Source organism: Camarhynchus parvulus, chromosome 2, assembly GCF_901933205.1.
Source record: "Camarhynchus parvulus chromosome 2, STF_HiC, whole genome shotgun sequence".
NCBI classification, from domain to species: Eukaryota; Metazoa; Chordata; class Aves; order Passeriformes; family Thraupidae; genus Camarhynchus; species Camarhynchus parvulus.
Window position 1 is genome coordinate 60,086,896 of NC_044572.1, and position 13,530 is coordinate 60,100,425.

Here is a 13,530-nt window from a genome sequence, read left to right on the forward strand (position 1 = left end):
TCATTTAAGACCCACTTATTTTCTACAGACCTGCACAAAGCTTTCCATAATGGGTATAAGTTGATACTTACCGTGGGACATGTTGGACACTTTCTGCTGGCTGATATTTGGCCCCATTTAGTAAATAAGAAAGCAATGGTATTTGCAGGAGGGAGAATTAAAAAGAGAATGTCTTTTACATCAGAAGGAAATTACTTTTCAGACAGATTCAGTCTTGGACATCCTGCCTCTGGCCTGAGACTGGAAATATTCTGCAATTGTTTCTTTTTTCCTTAGCACAGGTTTGCTAACATCATTGGCTATAAAGCATGCTGGCTTTAGCAGTGAAGGATAGTTGGTAAAGATAGCCAAGCTGTTATGTGTCTTGCTAAAATCCAAGTATAGGACACCAACTTCCTTTGACTGCTGCTTCAAGAGGCGATGAAGAAAAAGCTTGTACACTTGTGGAATTTTGCTTGTACTCCAATAGCCTTGTGGAGAGACAAGCTGGCTTAGCACCACTGTCCTTATTTCAAAGGACAGAATGTCACAGAAGAGCTGCAGAAGCAAAAGACCTTAGCATGTCATCCAGTCTGACCTTGCTGCACTCAGCAGGGTCAAATTCAGCAGGTTGCTCAGTGCCACATCAGCTCGGGCTTTGAATATTTCTAAGAATGAATACTCCACAGACTCTCCAGGATACCTCTTCCTTGACCATCCTTACAGGAAAAAAAAAGTTTTATTTTACTTTTAAGTAGACTTCTCTGTATTTCAGCTCACGTCTGCTTCCTCTTGTCCATAAATGGGCACTACTTAGGATCTGGTTTCATCTTTGCTGGCTATTCTGCCCTTCAGATATTTTTACCCTTGTATAAAATCCCCTCTTGAGCCTTCTTTTCTCCAGGCTGGAGAGTCCCAGCTCTCACAGCCCCTTCTTGTTTATGTAAAATGCTTCAATCCCTTAATTATCATTGAGGTTGTTTTGCTGGACCCACTGCAGTATGTTGAGGTTTCTTTGCAAACCTAGAACTAGACCCAGCACCATGAGTATATCTCAGCAGGGTTGGGCAGAGGGGAAGGATCTACTCCCTCGACCTATTGGCTATGCTTTTTCTAAAGCAGACTATGTTGCTTTTGATGGCATGTACTTAAAGCTGTGGAAAACAATCCCCTCTCATCAATGCTATATGATAGAATTTGGTCACTCATCTCTGGGCTGTGCTCAGTTCCTCCTGCACCTTCTGCTCATTCCTCCTTTTCTAATACAGTTCCATAAATACCATTGTTCTGATGGTAGTTAACCTCACTAAGGATTAAGAGTCTGTTCTTGAGGAATGGCTGAACAAGTAGATTATAGGCAGGAATGCTGGAGAGCTCAGGAGCTATGGTGTCCATGAGAAACTTTGTGGTGGACACTCTGGAATATGCCACGGCATAGGACATCGTTCATAGCAAGAGGAATCTCTGTCCATGTGTTTGCACATGTGCTAGCATGCTGTGGGAAGGCTCAGTAATGACTCCATGAGGGAATTCTCCAGAAAGTAACTTTTCCACTCATATCTGATGAGTTTTTCTTGGTGTGTGTACTACAATGCTATTGTCTGGCAAAGACTAAACTCTCATCAGCTGTCTCCGTGACTCCAGGCCTGCATGCAGGGTACGTGATCTCCTTAGCAAGGAACCCTGCTGCTTGTCAGGGCAAAACCCACTGCCAAAATTCCTTCCACCAAGTCTCATACCCTTCATCTCCCTCTTTTTTTCCCTTTTGCTCCCTGTCCCAAAATCTGACTTACATTAACAGCTGGAAGACTTCATCTTCTAGAGTAGGATCTGTGTCTTTCCACCAGCAGTTTAATTTACTATGCTGGAAAGCTGAGAGCACTTGCACACAAGGGCCTATGAAGAACAGGCATATTCTCCCACAGTCTGCCACAAATGAATTTATAGAGCAGTACGCAAAGTAATGCAGCGTGACGAGCCACCAGCCAACCTGCTGAAATCCATACTGGTGCAGGACAAAGCCAGCCAGCAGTAGGACTTTGCTCTAAGGCCTGCTTTACCTGGCCCAGATAAGACTCAATTTACTGTACAATTAAAATATACTTACAGGTAATGCTGTGGAGTCATTCTCAGGGACTGGCATCTGCTCTGAGGACTTGGGTTGGCTGTGATCAAATACGTGACTTCAGCAAAATTCCACCTGTTCCTGCATCCTCCCTATCCTGCTTTTTCTGCCTGTCTCATGGATGAGATATCAGCAGTCTCCACAGGACTGTCTCTTCACTGATGGGAGAGGAGTGGAGTCAGAAACCAAGAGTTTTCTGCCAGCCTCCTCATGGCTTTCAGACTAAACTGGAGTACAGCAGAAGCCTTTAGCCTGTACTGCCAGTCTTGCAAGTAAATGAACAACAAAATATGTGCTGAGAGTGCTGTGATGATATTATGTCTAGGAGAATAGTCCAAAAAGTGCATCTTGTTCAGTTTTAGTCACGTTTGGATAATGCCAGCTTTTCTTCTCCTAATATAAAAAAATATTCCAAGTTTCTAGTAACATACAGCATTAAAGAATATGGCTTTTAGGCCACAAAGCACAGCCACACACATGTATAGACTCAAAATTATTTGGCCTTTGTGGATCCTGATTAGCAGCTTCTCATATGGACATACTTGCAAATATTGTGGTGAATGAAAATTAAGGACTAAATCCAGTCCTCAGAGCACTATGGCATCACTGATACAGATTTGTAAACCTGAAAGCAACAAATGTTCCCACATAGCTTTCATGTGTTTGTTAGCCAGGATTGCTTCAGACAACCTGGATGAGCTTTAAAAGTCTCTTAATAGCAGATGTGCTGTGAATGAAGAGTGGAATAGCAGTGAAAGACCAACAAGCTGCCTCTTTCAACAGCTATGAGCTGGCAGGTCTTTGTGATCTTCTTAATTCATTGCAAATGGATATTTGCAATTAAGCGATTTTTTTTTTCCCCTAGAAGGGAAACTCCTTATTTGTTATCTGTCCGAAGATCAGGTTCAGTGAAGGGTAAGACTGATGATTACTCTGGGGCTGGCAATGTCCTAGACACAACCACCAGGAACATCTGAGCTGTGCTGGGAGAACAGTCTCACTTCTGATCTACCATTTTCATTCGTTGCCTGCCTGAGGTGGGGTGTGGGGCAGGTGGAATAGAATAAAGTTCCATTCAGGAGGCATTTTCAGCTGTAAATTTAAGCAAACCAGCCTTATCATGGCTGTGGATCAGTCCCAACCATTTTATCTCCTGGGTCAGCTGAGTAGAATGCAGTTTACAGGATGTGGCTTGTTAGAGATTTAAAATTGGACATCCTGTTTGCTTTGCATGGATGTCAGTCTGTGGTAGCACTTAAAGGCAGAGCTTTCTCAAGGGTCCCCGGCCAAGCTGTTGTCTTTCCCCTGTGCCCATACACTTTCATTGCTTTGGGTGGCAAAATGCCAGATTACATCAGCTGAGAATCAGGCCCAGGCCCACTTTTTCCAGTGAGGAAAAAGAAGTGAAAATGGCAGTCAGTCCTGCTCAAGAGAAGTTAAGTATAAATTCAGACTTTTTCTCTTGCATGCACAGAAATGCTGAGATTGCATACAAGAAGGCTTTTTCATATCATCTGTCAGAGAATAAAAAGCACCTGGCCCCATTCATTGTCTCTGTTAGATCCCCTTGCTTGGTTTAGCAGACCAAGCGTGCCCATTTACCCTTCTGCCACATGTGACAGGCAAATAAACATGACTGGAGACTTGCAGCACTGTGGTCCTCCTGTGTCACTGTTCTGTACCTGTCCCTTTACATGGTTCTCAAGTTCTGAGGAATGTTGCACTCTTGGATGGCTGTCAGGTAACTTCTTACTAGCAGAAACATTAGAAAAGTGGGGGCACACTTGGTTGGCATTATCCCTCAGTAACCAAAATGAAAACAAAAAGAGATCTTCAAAATGCCAGTCACAGTGTCAGAAAACCTGTTTTTCAGTGATATCCTGAAAATCTGAATTGGAGAGTGTGTAGGGAGACTATTTTGTCTAGAAGACCATCTAACAGAATGAAAAACTCATCTTTGTGCTTCAGAGGTGCAGTATCATCGGTGGCATTTTGTGCAAACATCCTGGTGGCTCACACTAGCACTGACTGTTCTTATCAGTTTGTCAGTGGGACTTATGACTCAGACAATAAAAGATAATTAAGTGGACTTGCTAAAAATCTGTGAGGTATTTTGCATATCTGAGGTACCATATCTGTCTATTGCCCAAAGGTGCTTACCAACTGTAGTGTCATTTCTGAGTGCTAAATGGCAGTAATAGCATACACTTAGTCCTCACAGAAAGGCTTTCAAAACCCATGCCACAAAACCAGTGTCTGTTTCTTTCCATTTGGCTCTCATCCATCCCCTGTTTTCTTCTTTCCCCCTTTTCCCCATATTTTCTTTTTTTTTTTCCTGACCATTTATGCTTTCCATTTGAACCATATCTTCATGTTTCACTCTGTCTTGTGCAGCATAATTTCTCTTTAGCCTCTGTACAGAGCTGGCAAGGGGACAAACTAATGCAATGAGCCATCTTAGGTAGAAAGTGTCTGCTTGCAAGGATCAAAGTTCTTCAAAGAGACAGAAAGTCAATGTTGTGTACTGTCTGAGTTCCTGGTGATCTCCTTGGCAGAGACTGGGGAAGAGGGATGAGCTTGTGATTATGAGGCTGGTCTGGGGATCTGGTGGTTCTGGTTCGAGTGCCCTCTCCAGTGCACAGTTCATCTCAATAAATCCCTTATAATCCTCTGTATTTTAGGGCAGGTATGCAGATGGGGCACTTTTCAAAAGTAGGTGATGAATTATGAAAATCTGACAAGAAATCATCTGGCTTGCACCAGTTGGTGGATGTTTCCTTCTCCTGGTTCCTCCATTCCTTTCTGAAAAACAGTGATTTCTTGCCTTGTAGATGAGATAAAAATATTATTGGTGTTGGAGCTGTGCAGACAGTGCTGCACTATATGGGTGCTGTAAGACAAGAGAATGTTTTGCTATATTTGGCTCTAGGGCATGGAGACACTCATGCATAACTTATTTAAGACCTAGTCTCATGAGCCCCCACTGAAATAAATGAATGGCCCTTGTATGTGAAAAATTAGCATTATGTAGATTTGTTTAAAATGAATGGATTCTTTTTTGGTGATGAGAAAAGAATATATATTAAAATACCCAGGCACAAACACTTTTTAATATTTTTTTTGGCACCAGTGGGTTCTTTTTTTAGTTGATTTTGTCAGCCACATTTCCTTTCTGAACAGAGGTTACATACAACAATTGGATGAACAATTGTTGAAAACTCTCAGGGGGGCATTCTTGAAGACATGCCTGCATGAGATCATGTTATGAGTGTGGCTTGGCTGTGCTTTTATTCAGTAGGTGATCTCATTCATTTAGACTACTAATAATTTTAACAGGGAATAACTGCAGCTATCCAAAAGTATAGCAAAAAAGTGATGTTGCAAGATTTCCTGTGAGTTTTGCACAGAAATATCCATTTCTTTGCTAGCTGATTTGACACAAGCTGGATATTGCTGTTCAGATAACAAAAGTCAGTTTAATACAAGCAAATAAGATTATTCACTACAGTGACGGCTTTGCCAGGTTTATTGTTTTTCTCTAAATATGCTTTTTATAGGCTTCTTTTAGATTGTTAGCTTTTGGGAAAGAGACCATGTAAACATCTGCATTTCTAAAATTTCTATCTCACTGGGGGTCCTGCTGGGACCTCTGCATGCTATCATGATAAAAATATAAAATATGATCTAACAGATTAAGTATCCTGGGACAGGTTAGCCTACGATTAGCCCTGAAATGCCTACAGAGCATTTTATCCAGTGTTTCTCAAGAAATCCCTGACCGGGCCAATTATTTTCAAGTTCAAGAAGCAGTACAGGCTCCTGGCTAGAAAACTTACTTGGGCACAATCAGTTAAAAACTTTGAACTCTCTCTCAGAGTAAAAAAATAAAAACGTTTACAGCCAGAAATAACAAGGCTGGGAAGTTAAATTAGAAGCAGGGACCAAGAAAGACTTTGGCTAATTCTGGTTTCAATCAGTGACTGCAGCAGTCATCAGGAGCAGGCACTGCTGTGGGTTTGAGAATAATGACTTTATTTTAAGTAGACAGAAGTTGTTGGCTTGACCCAGTTGCTGACAACCAGTCTCCCCTAAACACCCTACATGGGGCCAGATCCTGAAGTACTCCTGTGATTTTTATCCAAGCCTATTCTCACTGCAATCAAAACTTGAGCAGACAGACACTCAGTATTTGGCCTACACCTACTGTAGACTCTTTTTGGTCCCTTAAAACCACCATAGAAAAATAAAGCCCAGTGTCCAGTTTTCATTTTCAAGTCTCAAAACCCTCTTGCACTGTTGGCCTGTTTTTATTGCAGTGAGTTGGGTGGGATATAAATTACAAGTCTCTCCACTGTTAGCTTCTTGCATCTCCTGCACTTAAATTTCAACAAAATAATAGATTAGCAGCCTTGACCTCGTGCAGTAGGAGCAGTACACTTTATATGGGTTGATCTTGCCATCAGGGGTGGAGCAGCTTGGGAATATGCAAGGTCTCCTTCACTGAAAGCTATGAAACTACATGTTACTCAGCTTCTTGGAAGAGGAGACCACGCTGCCTTCCCTTGGGCAATCTTCCCAGTCTGGCTTTCCTGGTGCTTAGGACCAAGGCATGCAGGCAAACAGCATAATGTTAATGTTGAAACATATGATTTAAAAAATCAACCAGGAGGTGAGCAGCTGAAAAGGGAAGCAGCCTCAGAGGAGAGAGGCTAACAAATCCATGCACACACCCATCAGAGTACAAAAGACAAAAATAAAAACCAACACAAGAAAAGTTGAAATTGCTGCTGGACATCAAGAGGAAAGGTTGTATAATCTGTATGATTCAGCCTGAGTTTCTAGTCATAGCATAGAGGAGAGTCAATCCTGGGGCACTAGGCTGGAATTTGGAAAGTTTGAGTTAATCAGCTATTTTTTTAAATAGCTTTCTAGCTTTTTGTTCTCTGTTAGGGCATCTCATCTCAAGGTGCCTTAAGTTCACCTTTGTTTAGATACATCTATAGGGAGGCTATTTCCTACTAGAAAGGCTGGCTGTCCTAGATGCTAGTGAAATGTGAATAATCTCTGTCATGTTGTGTTTAATGTCTCCAAGTAACTCAGTGGAAATGAATGATTCTTTTTTCTTTAATAATGACTTCTCAGCAGACACAGAACAAATCTGAATTTTCAATTCCCACCTGATTGCTCTATGTTATTTCAATAATTTGCATCTGAGCTTCATTAGGTATCACAGTGTGATGTCTCTCCTAAACAGCAGTCAAGAAAATATTAGGTTTACTGTACAGTAAGTAGAAGTATTTTCAGACAAACTTTAATTTGAACCAATTTGACTTCTCTTTCCATTGGATTGAACTAGTTCATTTAGGGAAAGTGACAATCTGTTGTTATGCACAGATCTATCCTTGTGAACCTTTCTCTCTGCTCTGAAAGTGACATTCCACAATGGTAATACATCTGCCTGTCCAGATACATGGAAAGTCTTTGTCAAGTCTTGAAAACAAATTTCAGTGTTAAATGAAATTTGCCCAAGTGCCCCCACAGATGATGTCTGCAACATATTCAGCTGTATTCTTCTAAAATCCTTCCATGGATTTAGGAGCCTGAGTGTAATGGAATTGTATTGGGCTGTAGGTGAAAGAGTTTAAAATCAAAATAGACTGAGCTGTTAGAACAAGTACTAGGGGATCTTTTAAAAACAGAGGTATTACTGCCAGCTTGATTCCAAATTACTGCAGCATGAGTCCCTATGCACATTCCTTTTCAAAGGAGTAATAATTAAAGCTGGTTTTGGCTTGTTCACTCACCCCCATCTGTTTCTTTTGGTAAATGAAAATATCATAGGGCAAATTTATTTGTTTTCCACAGCAGTACCCAGAACAGCTTTTTTTCACATCCACCCCTCTCTTTGGACCAAGCTAACCTCCACCTGAGGCTGTGGTGGAAGTGGTCTGGCCCTGTTCAGTACAATTGGCTTTCATGATCACTGGCAGCATGAGAATGTGCTGTTATCCCAGAGCTGCCAACAGCTCCAGGGCTCTGCAGGTGGCACCACCACCTCCTCCCTGTCTTGCTCAGCACCAGACATCCTTGGAAAGCCAGGTCTTGAGGTCTTACTGTGCTCACAAGCTCCTTTGGCAGCAGGAGAAGTCAGAGTGCTGCTGTTCTGGCACAAGTGCTGGGCACTGCCAAAAACATCCCAAATAGGAGAAAGCAGCTCTGAGAGGAGCTCTACTGCTTTTAAATTTTGCTTTGGAAATGTGACCCTGGGTAATTTCTGCCACTGCCAGCCTCAGAGGACAATGTGCAATCTTTTCACCTCTATACCACAAAATGAAAGACATCAATTAAGTTTGGCAATTGCATCTAAAACAGGTTGGTAAATCAAGGGAAATGAGTAAATAAAACAAATGTCTATGTTCTGAGTGCTGCACTGTGTGCTCATGCAGCTTCTCTGAATGCCTTCTGAAGTATTACTACCAAGGAAAGGAGAATAATTAAATAAGCTATTAATAACTCAGGGAGACTCCTTGTCTCAAACGTACTTTTATCTTATAAATGGAAGGTCAATCTTAAGAGTGAAAATACATTAAAAATTAATGCTACAGAGAACCCCTGTCCCTTGCCACTACTCCAGCTGTGTTTGAAAGGTAGCACTTATTTTCTTTAATAACAGAGCTTCAAAAGAAGCATAATTAAATGAAAAGCTATGGAAATACATGGAATATTAAGGTCTAACCTGAACAATTACCATTACTTTCAGTGAGATTTCCATCATGCCAAAGGTGATTCTTGTAAAATAAACATTTGCGTTATTTTAGAAAGAGAGAAAAAATCTGATTCCACTAGCAGTGTCTTTAATCATCCACCTAATATTAAAAAAATATTATTTTTTAAACTTCAAATGTCCTTTTGAGGATGCCATACAAAGCAGGGAAGCAAAGATACAAGAACTGATTTTCTATGAGTGTTATGTTAAATGTCTTAGCTCGAAGAAGTTTTATAGATGATTTTTCTTCAGCCTTTTAAAATATTTTTTTTATTTATTCCTCTCTGTGTCTTTGAAGTGACCTTTGGAGTCTAGAAAGAAAAGCTGACTGTTCTACTGATTTGTTGTCCTTTTGCTTTTCATTCACAAGTCCTCTATTCATCTCCCTGCTTAAATAAATCTGGAATCAACTCAACTAATTCCAGGCATCTAATTAAGGCACCTAAATTCAGATTACGGCTCGTCCACTTGTCTTCTACCACTAGTTGACACAGACAGACCCTTTCTGATGGTGATCTCACGCCACTTTAAAACTTAAGTGTCCTCTAGAGGCATCCTATCTCTCTGTCTGGACAACAGAGGGTACCCAAATTGACATTGTAAATAAACTGTGTCTCATTTATGTACCTAAAATTAGGTAGAATTAATCTAGACCTAAGAGGCTTTAGAGTTTAATTTGATATTCCATAGTGTATTGATTGTTGGCAAGGAAATATATTCCTTTATTTTCTTCAAAGAAAAGGTAAACAAACCAACAAAAAAAAAAAAAAAGCAACCTAAAAGCATTTTAAAATAAAAAAAAAACCGCCCAAGAGTGTATGATAGGTGAATATGTGTTTATGTATCTAACACACAGCTGGAGAAATAGAGTTGAAAAGACATGCATCCCCCTGAACCTGCCTCAGTGAAGCAGAATGGCTAGAGGGTCTGCTGATATCCCCCTTGACAGTGTAGCCTGCTGTCTTCTTCATCCACTAATATCTTTTTGCCCTATAGCATCTTTTCACCTTCAGTCACTTGTATTTTCAAGTGCAAAGGATTAAGCACCTGCCAGCTACACAAATTAATAATAATAAAGAAAGACCTAGTTCTCATTTTTTATTTCATTCTCTAATACAAAAATTGCTGAAAAAATCCCTTAAAATCCTGACCTGGAGAATTTTTGTAGCAGTAGCAGTAGTAGCTTGAACTCCTGCAGGAGTTCATGTGCCAACCTTCACTACATGGTTTTAAATCACTTATCAAGAAAAAGTCAATTTATTGACTAACCTATATTCATTTCCATGTAGAGAAAGTATGGATTACCTACTCAAGTCTGCCTCTGCACTCTCAGTGATATCGGCACAGCTGCTTAAGAAATGTTGCTGTTAAGGCATCCCAGCTCTGTGTAGCTCACATCTCCTGTGGCCCTGGCTTTGGCAGAACACACCTGTTCTTGCCACGAGAAAGCAGGAGAAATGGACTTTGAGGAGGAAGGTGTCACCTAGACCACGATGCCAATGCCCTGTGTGTCCCTCGAGTCCTGCCCCTGGGTTACATCACTTCCACCTGGGCTGCCTTCTTCAGCACCTGGATCATGAAGTCCTGGTGCAAAACCCAACTTCACTGATAGCAGCACAGACTCTGGTTGTGCTGAGCATCTGACCACAGAAATTACTGGGTCTGATAAAAGTAATCAAAGAGAGATGATGAGTGATACCAGTGTTAGCTAGCATGGACAGAGTAACTGGTCACTTGAACTGCAAAAAGAATGCCCCTGTATTTCCTCAGAAAGTTTCCTAGGAGAAAAATACAGCTGTTTCTATATGGCAATGTTGGAGAACAGTGCAATAATTTTTTGGCAAGAACTCTCCTTAACACCCATATTACTGGTTTTGTGTTTCTGTGAAGTGTACATCTTCTGTATAGCAAATATAATAAAAATAGAAAAAATAGAAATAATAGGAAAAATAGAAAAAATAGAAAAAATAGAAATAGAAGCCTCTTCTTTTCTTCACTACTTTTTCCTTACCCTTAGAAGTGGCCCCTCCAAAGGCAGAAAACTATTGGCCTAGGTGCATGGAAAAATAAGTTTCTTAAAGCTTTACTTAAACCTTTTAATGTATTGTAGCATATTATCACTGGCATGAAAACAGAACCAAAATCTAGATGGATTATTTTAGATAGCTAAGCACTTTTTAAATAAAGATTTGCTTTTTTGGTAATGAACAGTTAATAAATACTTCATAATGACCATAGAATTTTAAAATGTGATTATGTAGCTTGGATTTCAAAATCATATGTTTAGACTTAAATTTGGCAGTTGGGAGCTTAAATATATTTTAAATATATAAGGCATTTATTTTTGTCATGTCTGTGTCACTTTGCAATCTGAATGCACTCTATACATCTTACATCATCTTGGATTATCACAGTCTGTTATAACCATAATGGGTTCAGAATTAGGATTTCAGAAACCAAACCTCTCCAGGGCTGGAAAACTTCATGATCTGAAAGGAAACAAGCTGTATAGCTCAGATTCCTTTCCAGCAGTATCATGTGTACATCACTGTGGGGATTTTGTATAGTCTCATCACTGACTCTGCTCCTGCTGGCACATAATCCTTTCTCAGAGGAGTTTTCAGAATTCCCACCCTTACCTTGTCTTACCATGCATCCAACCGGCAGGGGAGGTCTTCTTTTGACACTATTTTAGTATGGTTTAGGTTCTGTAGGAATGGGTAGAAAAGTGTGCAAGTGTTCTCCAGCTACACAATTTTGACAGTGCTACTTTGCTGTCGTGGTCCCAGGGGCACCACCAGTGTTGATAATCTCTACCCAGCCCTCTGGGAGTGTTCTCACCCTGTCCATGGCTCAGAACCCCATTCCAACCCTCTAGGTCCATCAGTCCCTGAAATGTGGTGCTGCAACAATGCCAGTTTTCATCTCCCCACAGCCTTGCCTGGCCACAGGTTCCATTGACAGAGGCCCAGCCATGGGCTGATGTCCCAGTCCATCCCCAGGGAGGTGACCCATGGTCTGGATTCTTGGCTGAACCTGACTGCAGTCTCTGGGTCTGTCCCTCTCCTCTGCTAGAGGACTGTGGGGCTGGGCCCTTGCAAACAGGTTAGGAGAGCCTCCAAATTAGCAACGAGCATTTAACTTTCCACACTCAGTACAGGCTCAGCACCTACATGTGATGCGTCATCTGCTGTTTGCCTTCTGTATTTCTCTTCTCTTTTAATCAAAATGATCACTGGCAAAGAAAGGTTTAACATCTTTCATGAGTCACCAGCTTGTTAAGGCTTAAGTTGTTTGGAGTAGGCTCTTTTCTGTTTATTATTCTATTCTGGAGACACTTAGTGCAGCTCACAACATATTAGGGTATGGTTTTGGAAAAGTTAAACCACCAGCTAAACTAGAGTTCTTCTTATGGGCTGGATGAGAAGGCTAAAAAAATCCCTGCTACATTTGTTACCTTCTTTGCAGTAACATCAAAATGGAATTTGACCCATAGTGACAATCTTCCTGCATTTGCAGTAGCAATAATATCCTTTTAGTAAATCAATAATGAAAATACATGCTACTTATGCATGAGTTATCTCCATGGAGGCATTTGTCACGTAAGTCTTTACATGAAGATGTCTTAGAAATGTAGTCCATATCAATAATTTATCCATCACTATATGAGCCAGGCCATCAGGCCATTTTATTCCAACACATTACTGGTAACAAAATACTCTATGGAAATTGTCCTTGTTGACAATGCCATTCCCTGGCCTCCTTGTTGTATCAAGGCTTATCAGCACAGCATTGCCAAGAAGTATATTTTGACCCTAGTGCAAAACAGGGCTTCATTGCAGACAGAACTTCTCAGAAGGAGTCCCTAAAGTGTGGTGTCTCTCTGCGTCAGACAAATTGGTTGAACAAAGGAGTTAGTATGGGATGAATAAAGACACATCTTGAATTTTAGAAAGTTAAGAAGCTTTTACAGCATGATGAAGAGTAGCTCTACTGGTGTTTGTAGGTATGTATGCCTCATGTTACCAATAGATGCCAAAATCAGTAGGTATCAATATTGATTGATACATATGGGTATTGAAATCAGCATTGATACATATAGGTATTGAAATGAGCATTGAAACCAGTAAGTATGGTTGTCTAACAATGCCAATTAATATGGATAGGTGTCAATACCTATTGATATCTATCTCTATCATTACCTATCATTGATAGGTATCAAAATTGATAGAGGTTGATAGTCTGTTGATGACTATTGATATCAAAATATATTGATTGATATCAAAATATATTGATGCTAATTCCTACCAAAATCAATATCAAAAATTATAGATATTAGACAGTTATGCTTATCAATACAGATAGGTGTTGATGAAAAATACTGTCAGTAATGTCTGGCATAGGTGACTGTCAACAACTATTGATATTGACATGTAATGATAGGTAGCCATACCCATTGATACTGCTAGTGTATCTTCCTGTTGATAGATATCCAAATACATGGATACTGATACTTATGCATTGTTTACAATACCAGAAGCTATCAATGAGTACCAGTGGCTACAAATATAAATAGATATTGTTACTACTGATGTTGATACACTTCAATTGCTCACTTTGCTCAAATTGAACCTTCTTGATAAACATTATGAAAGGGTAT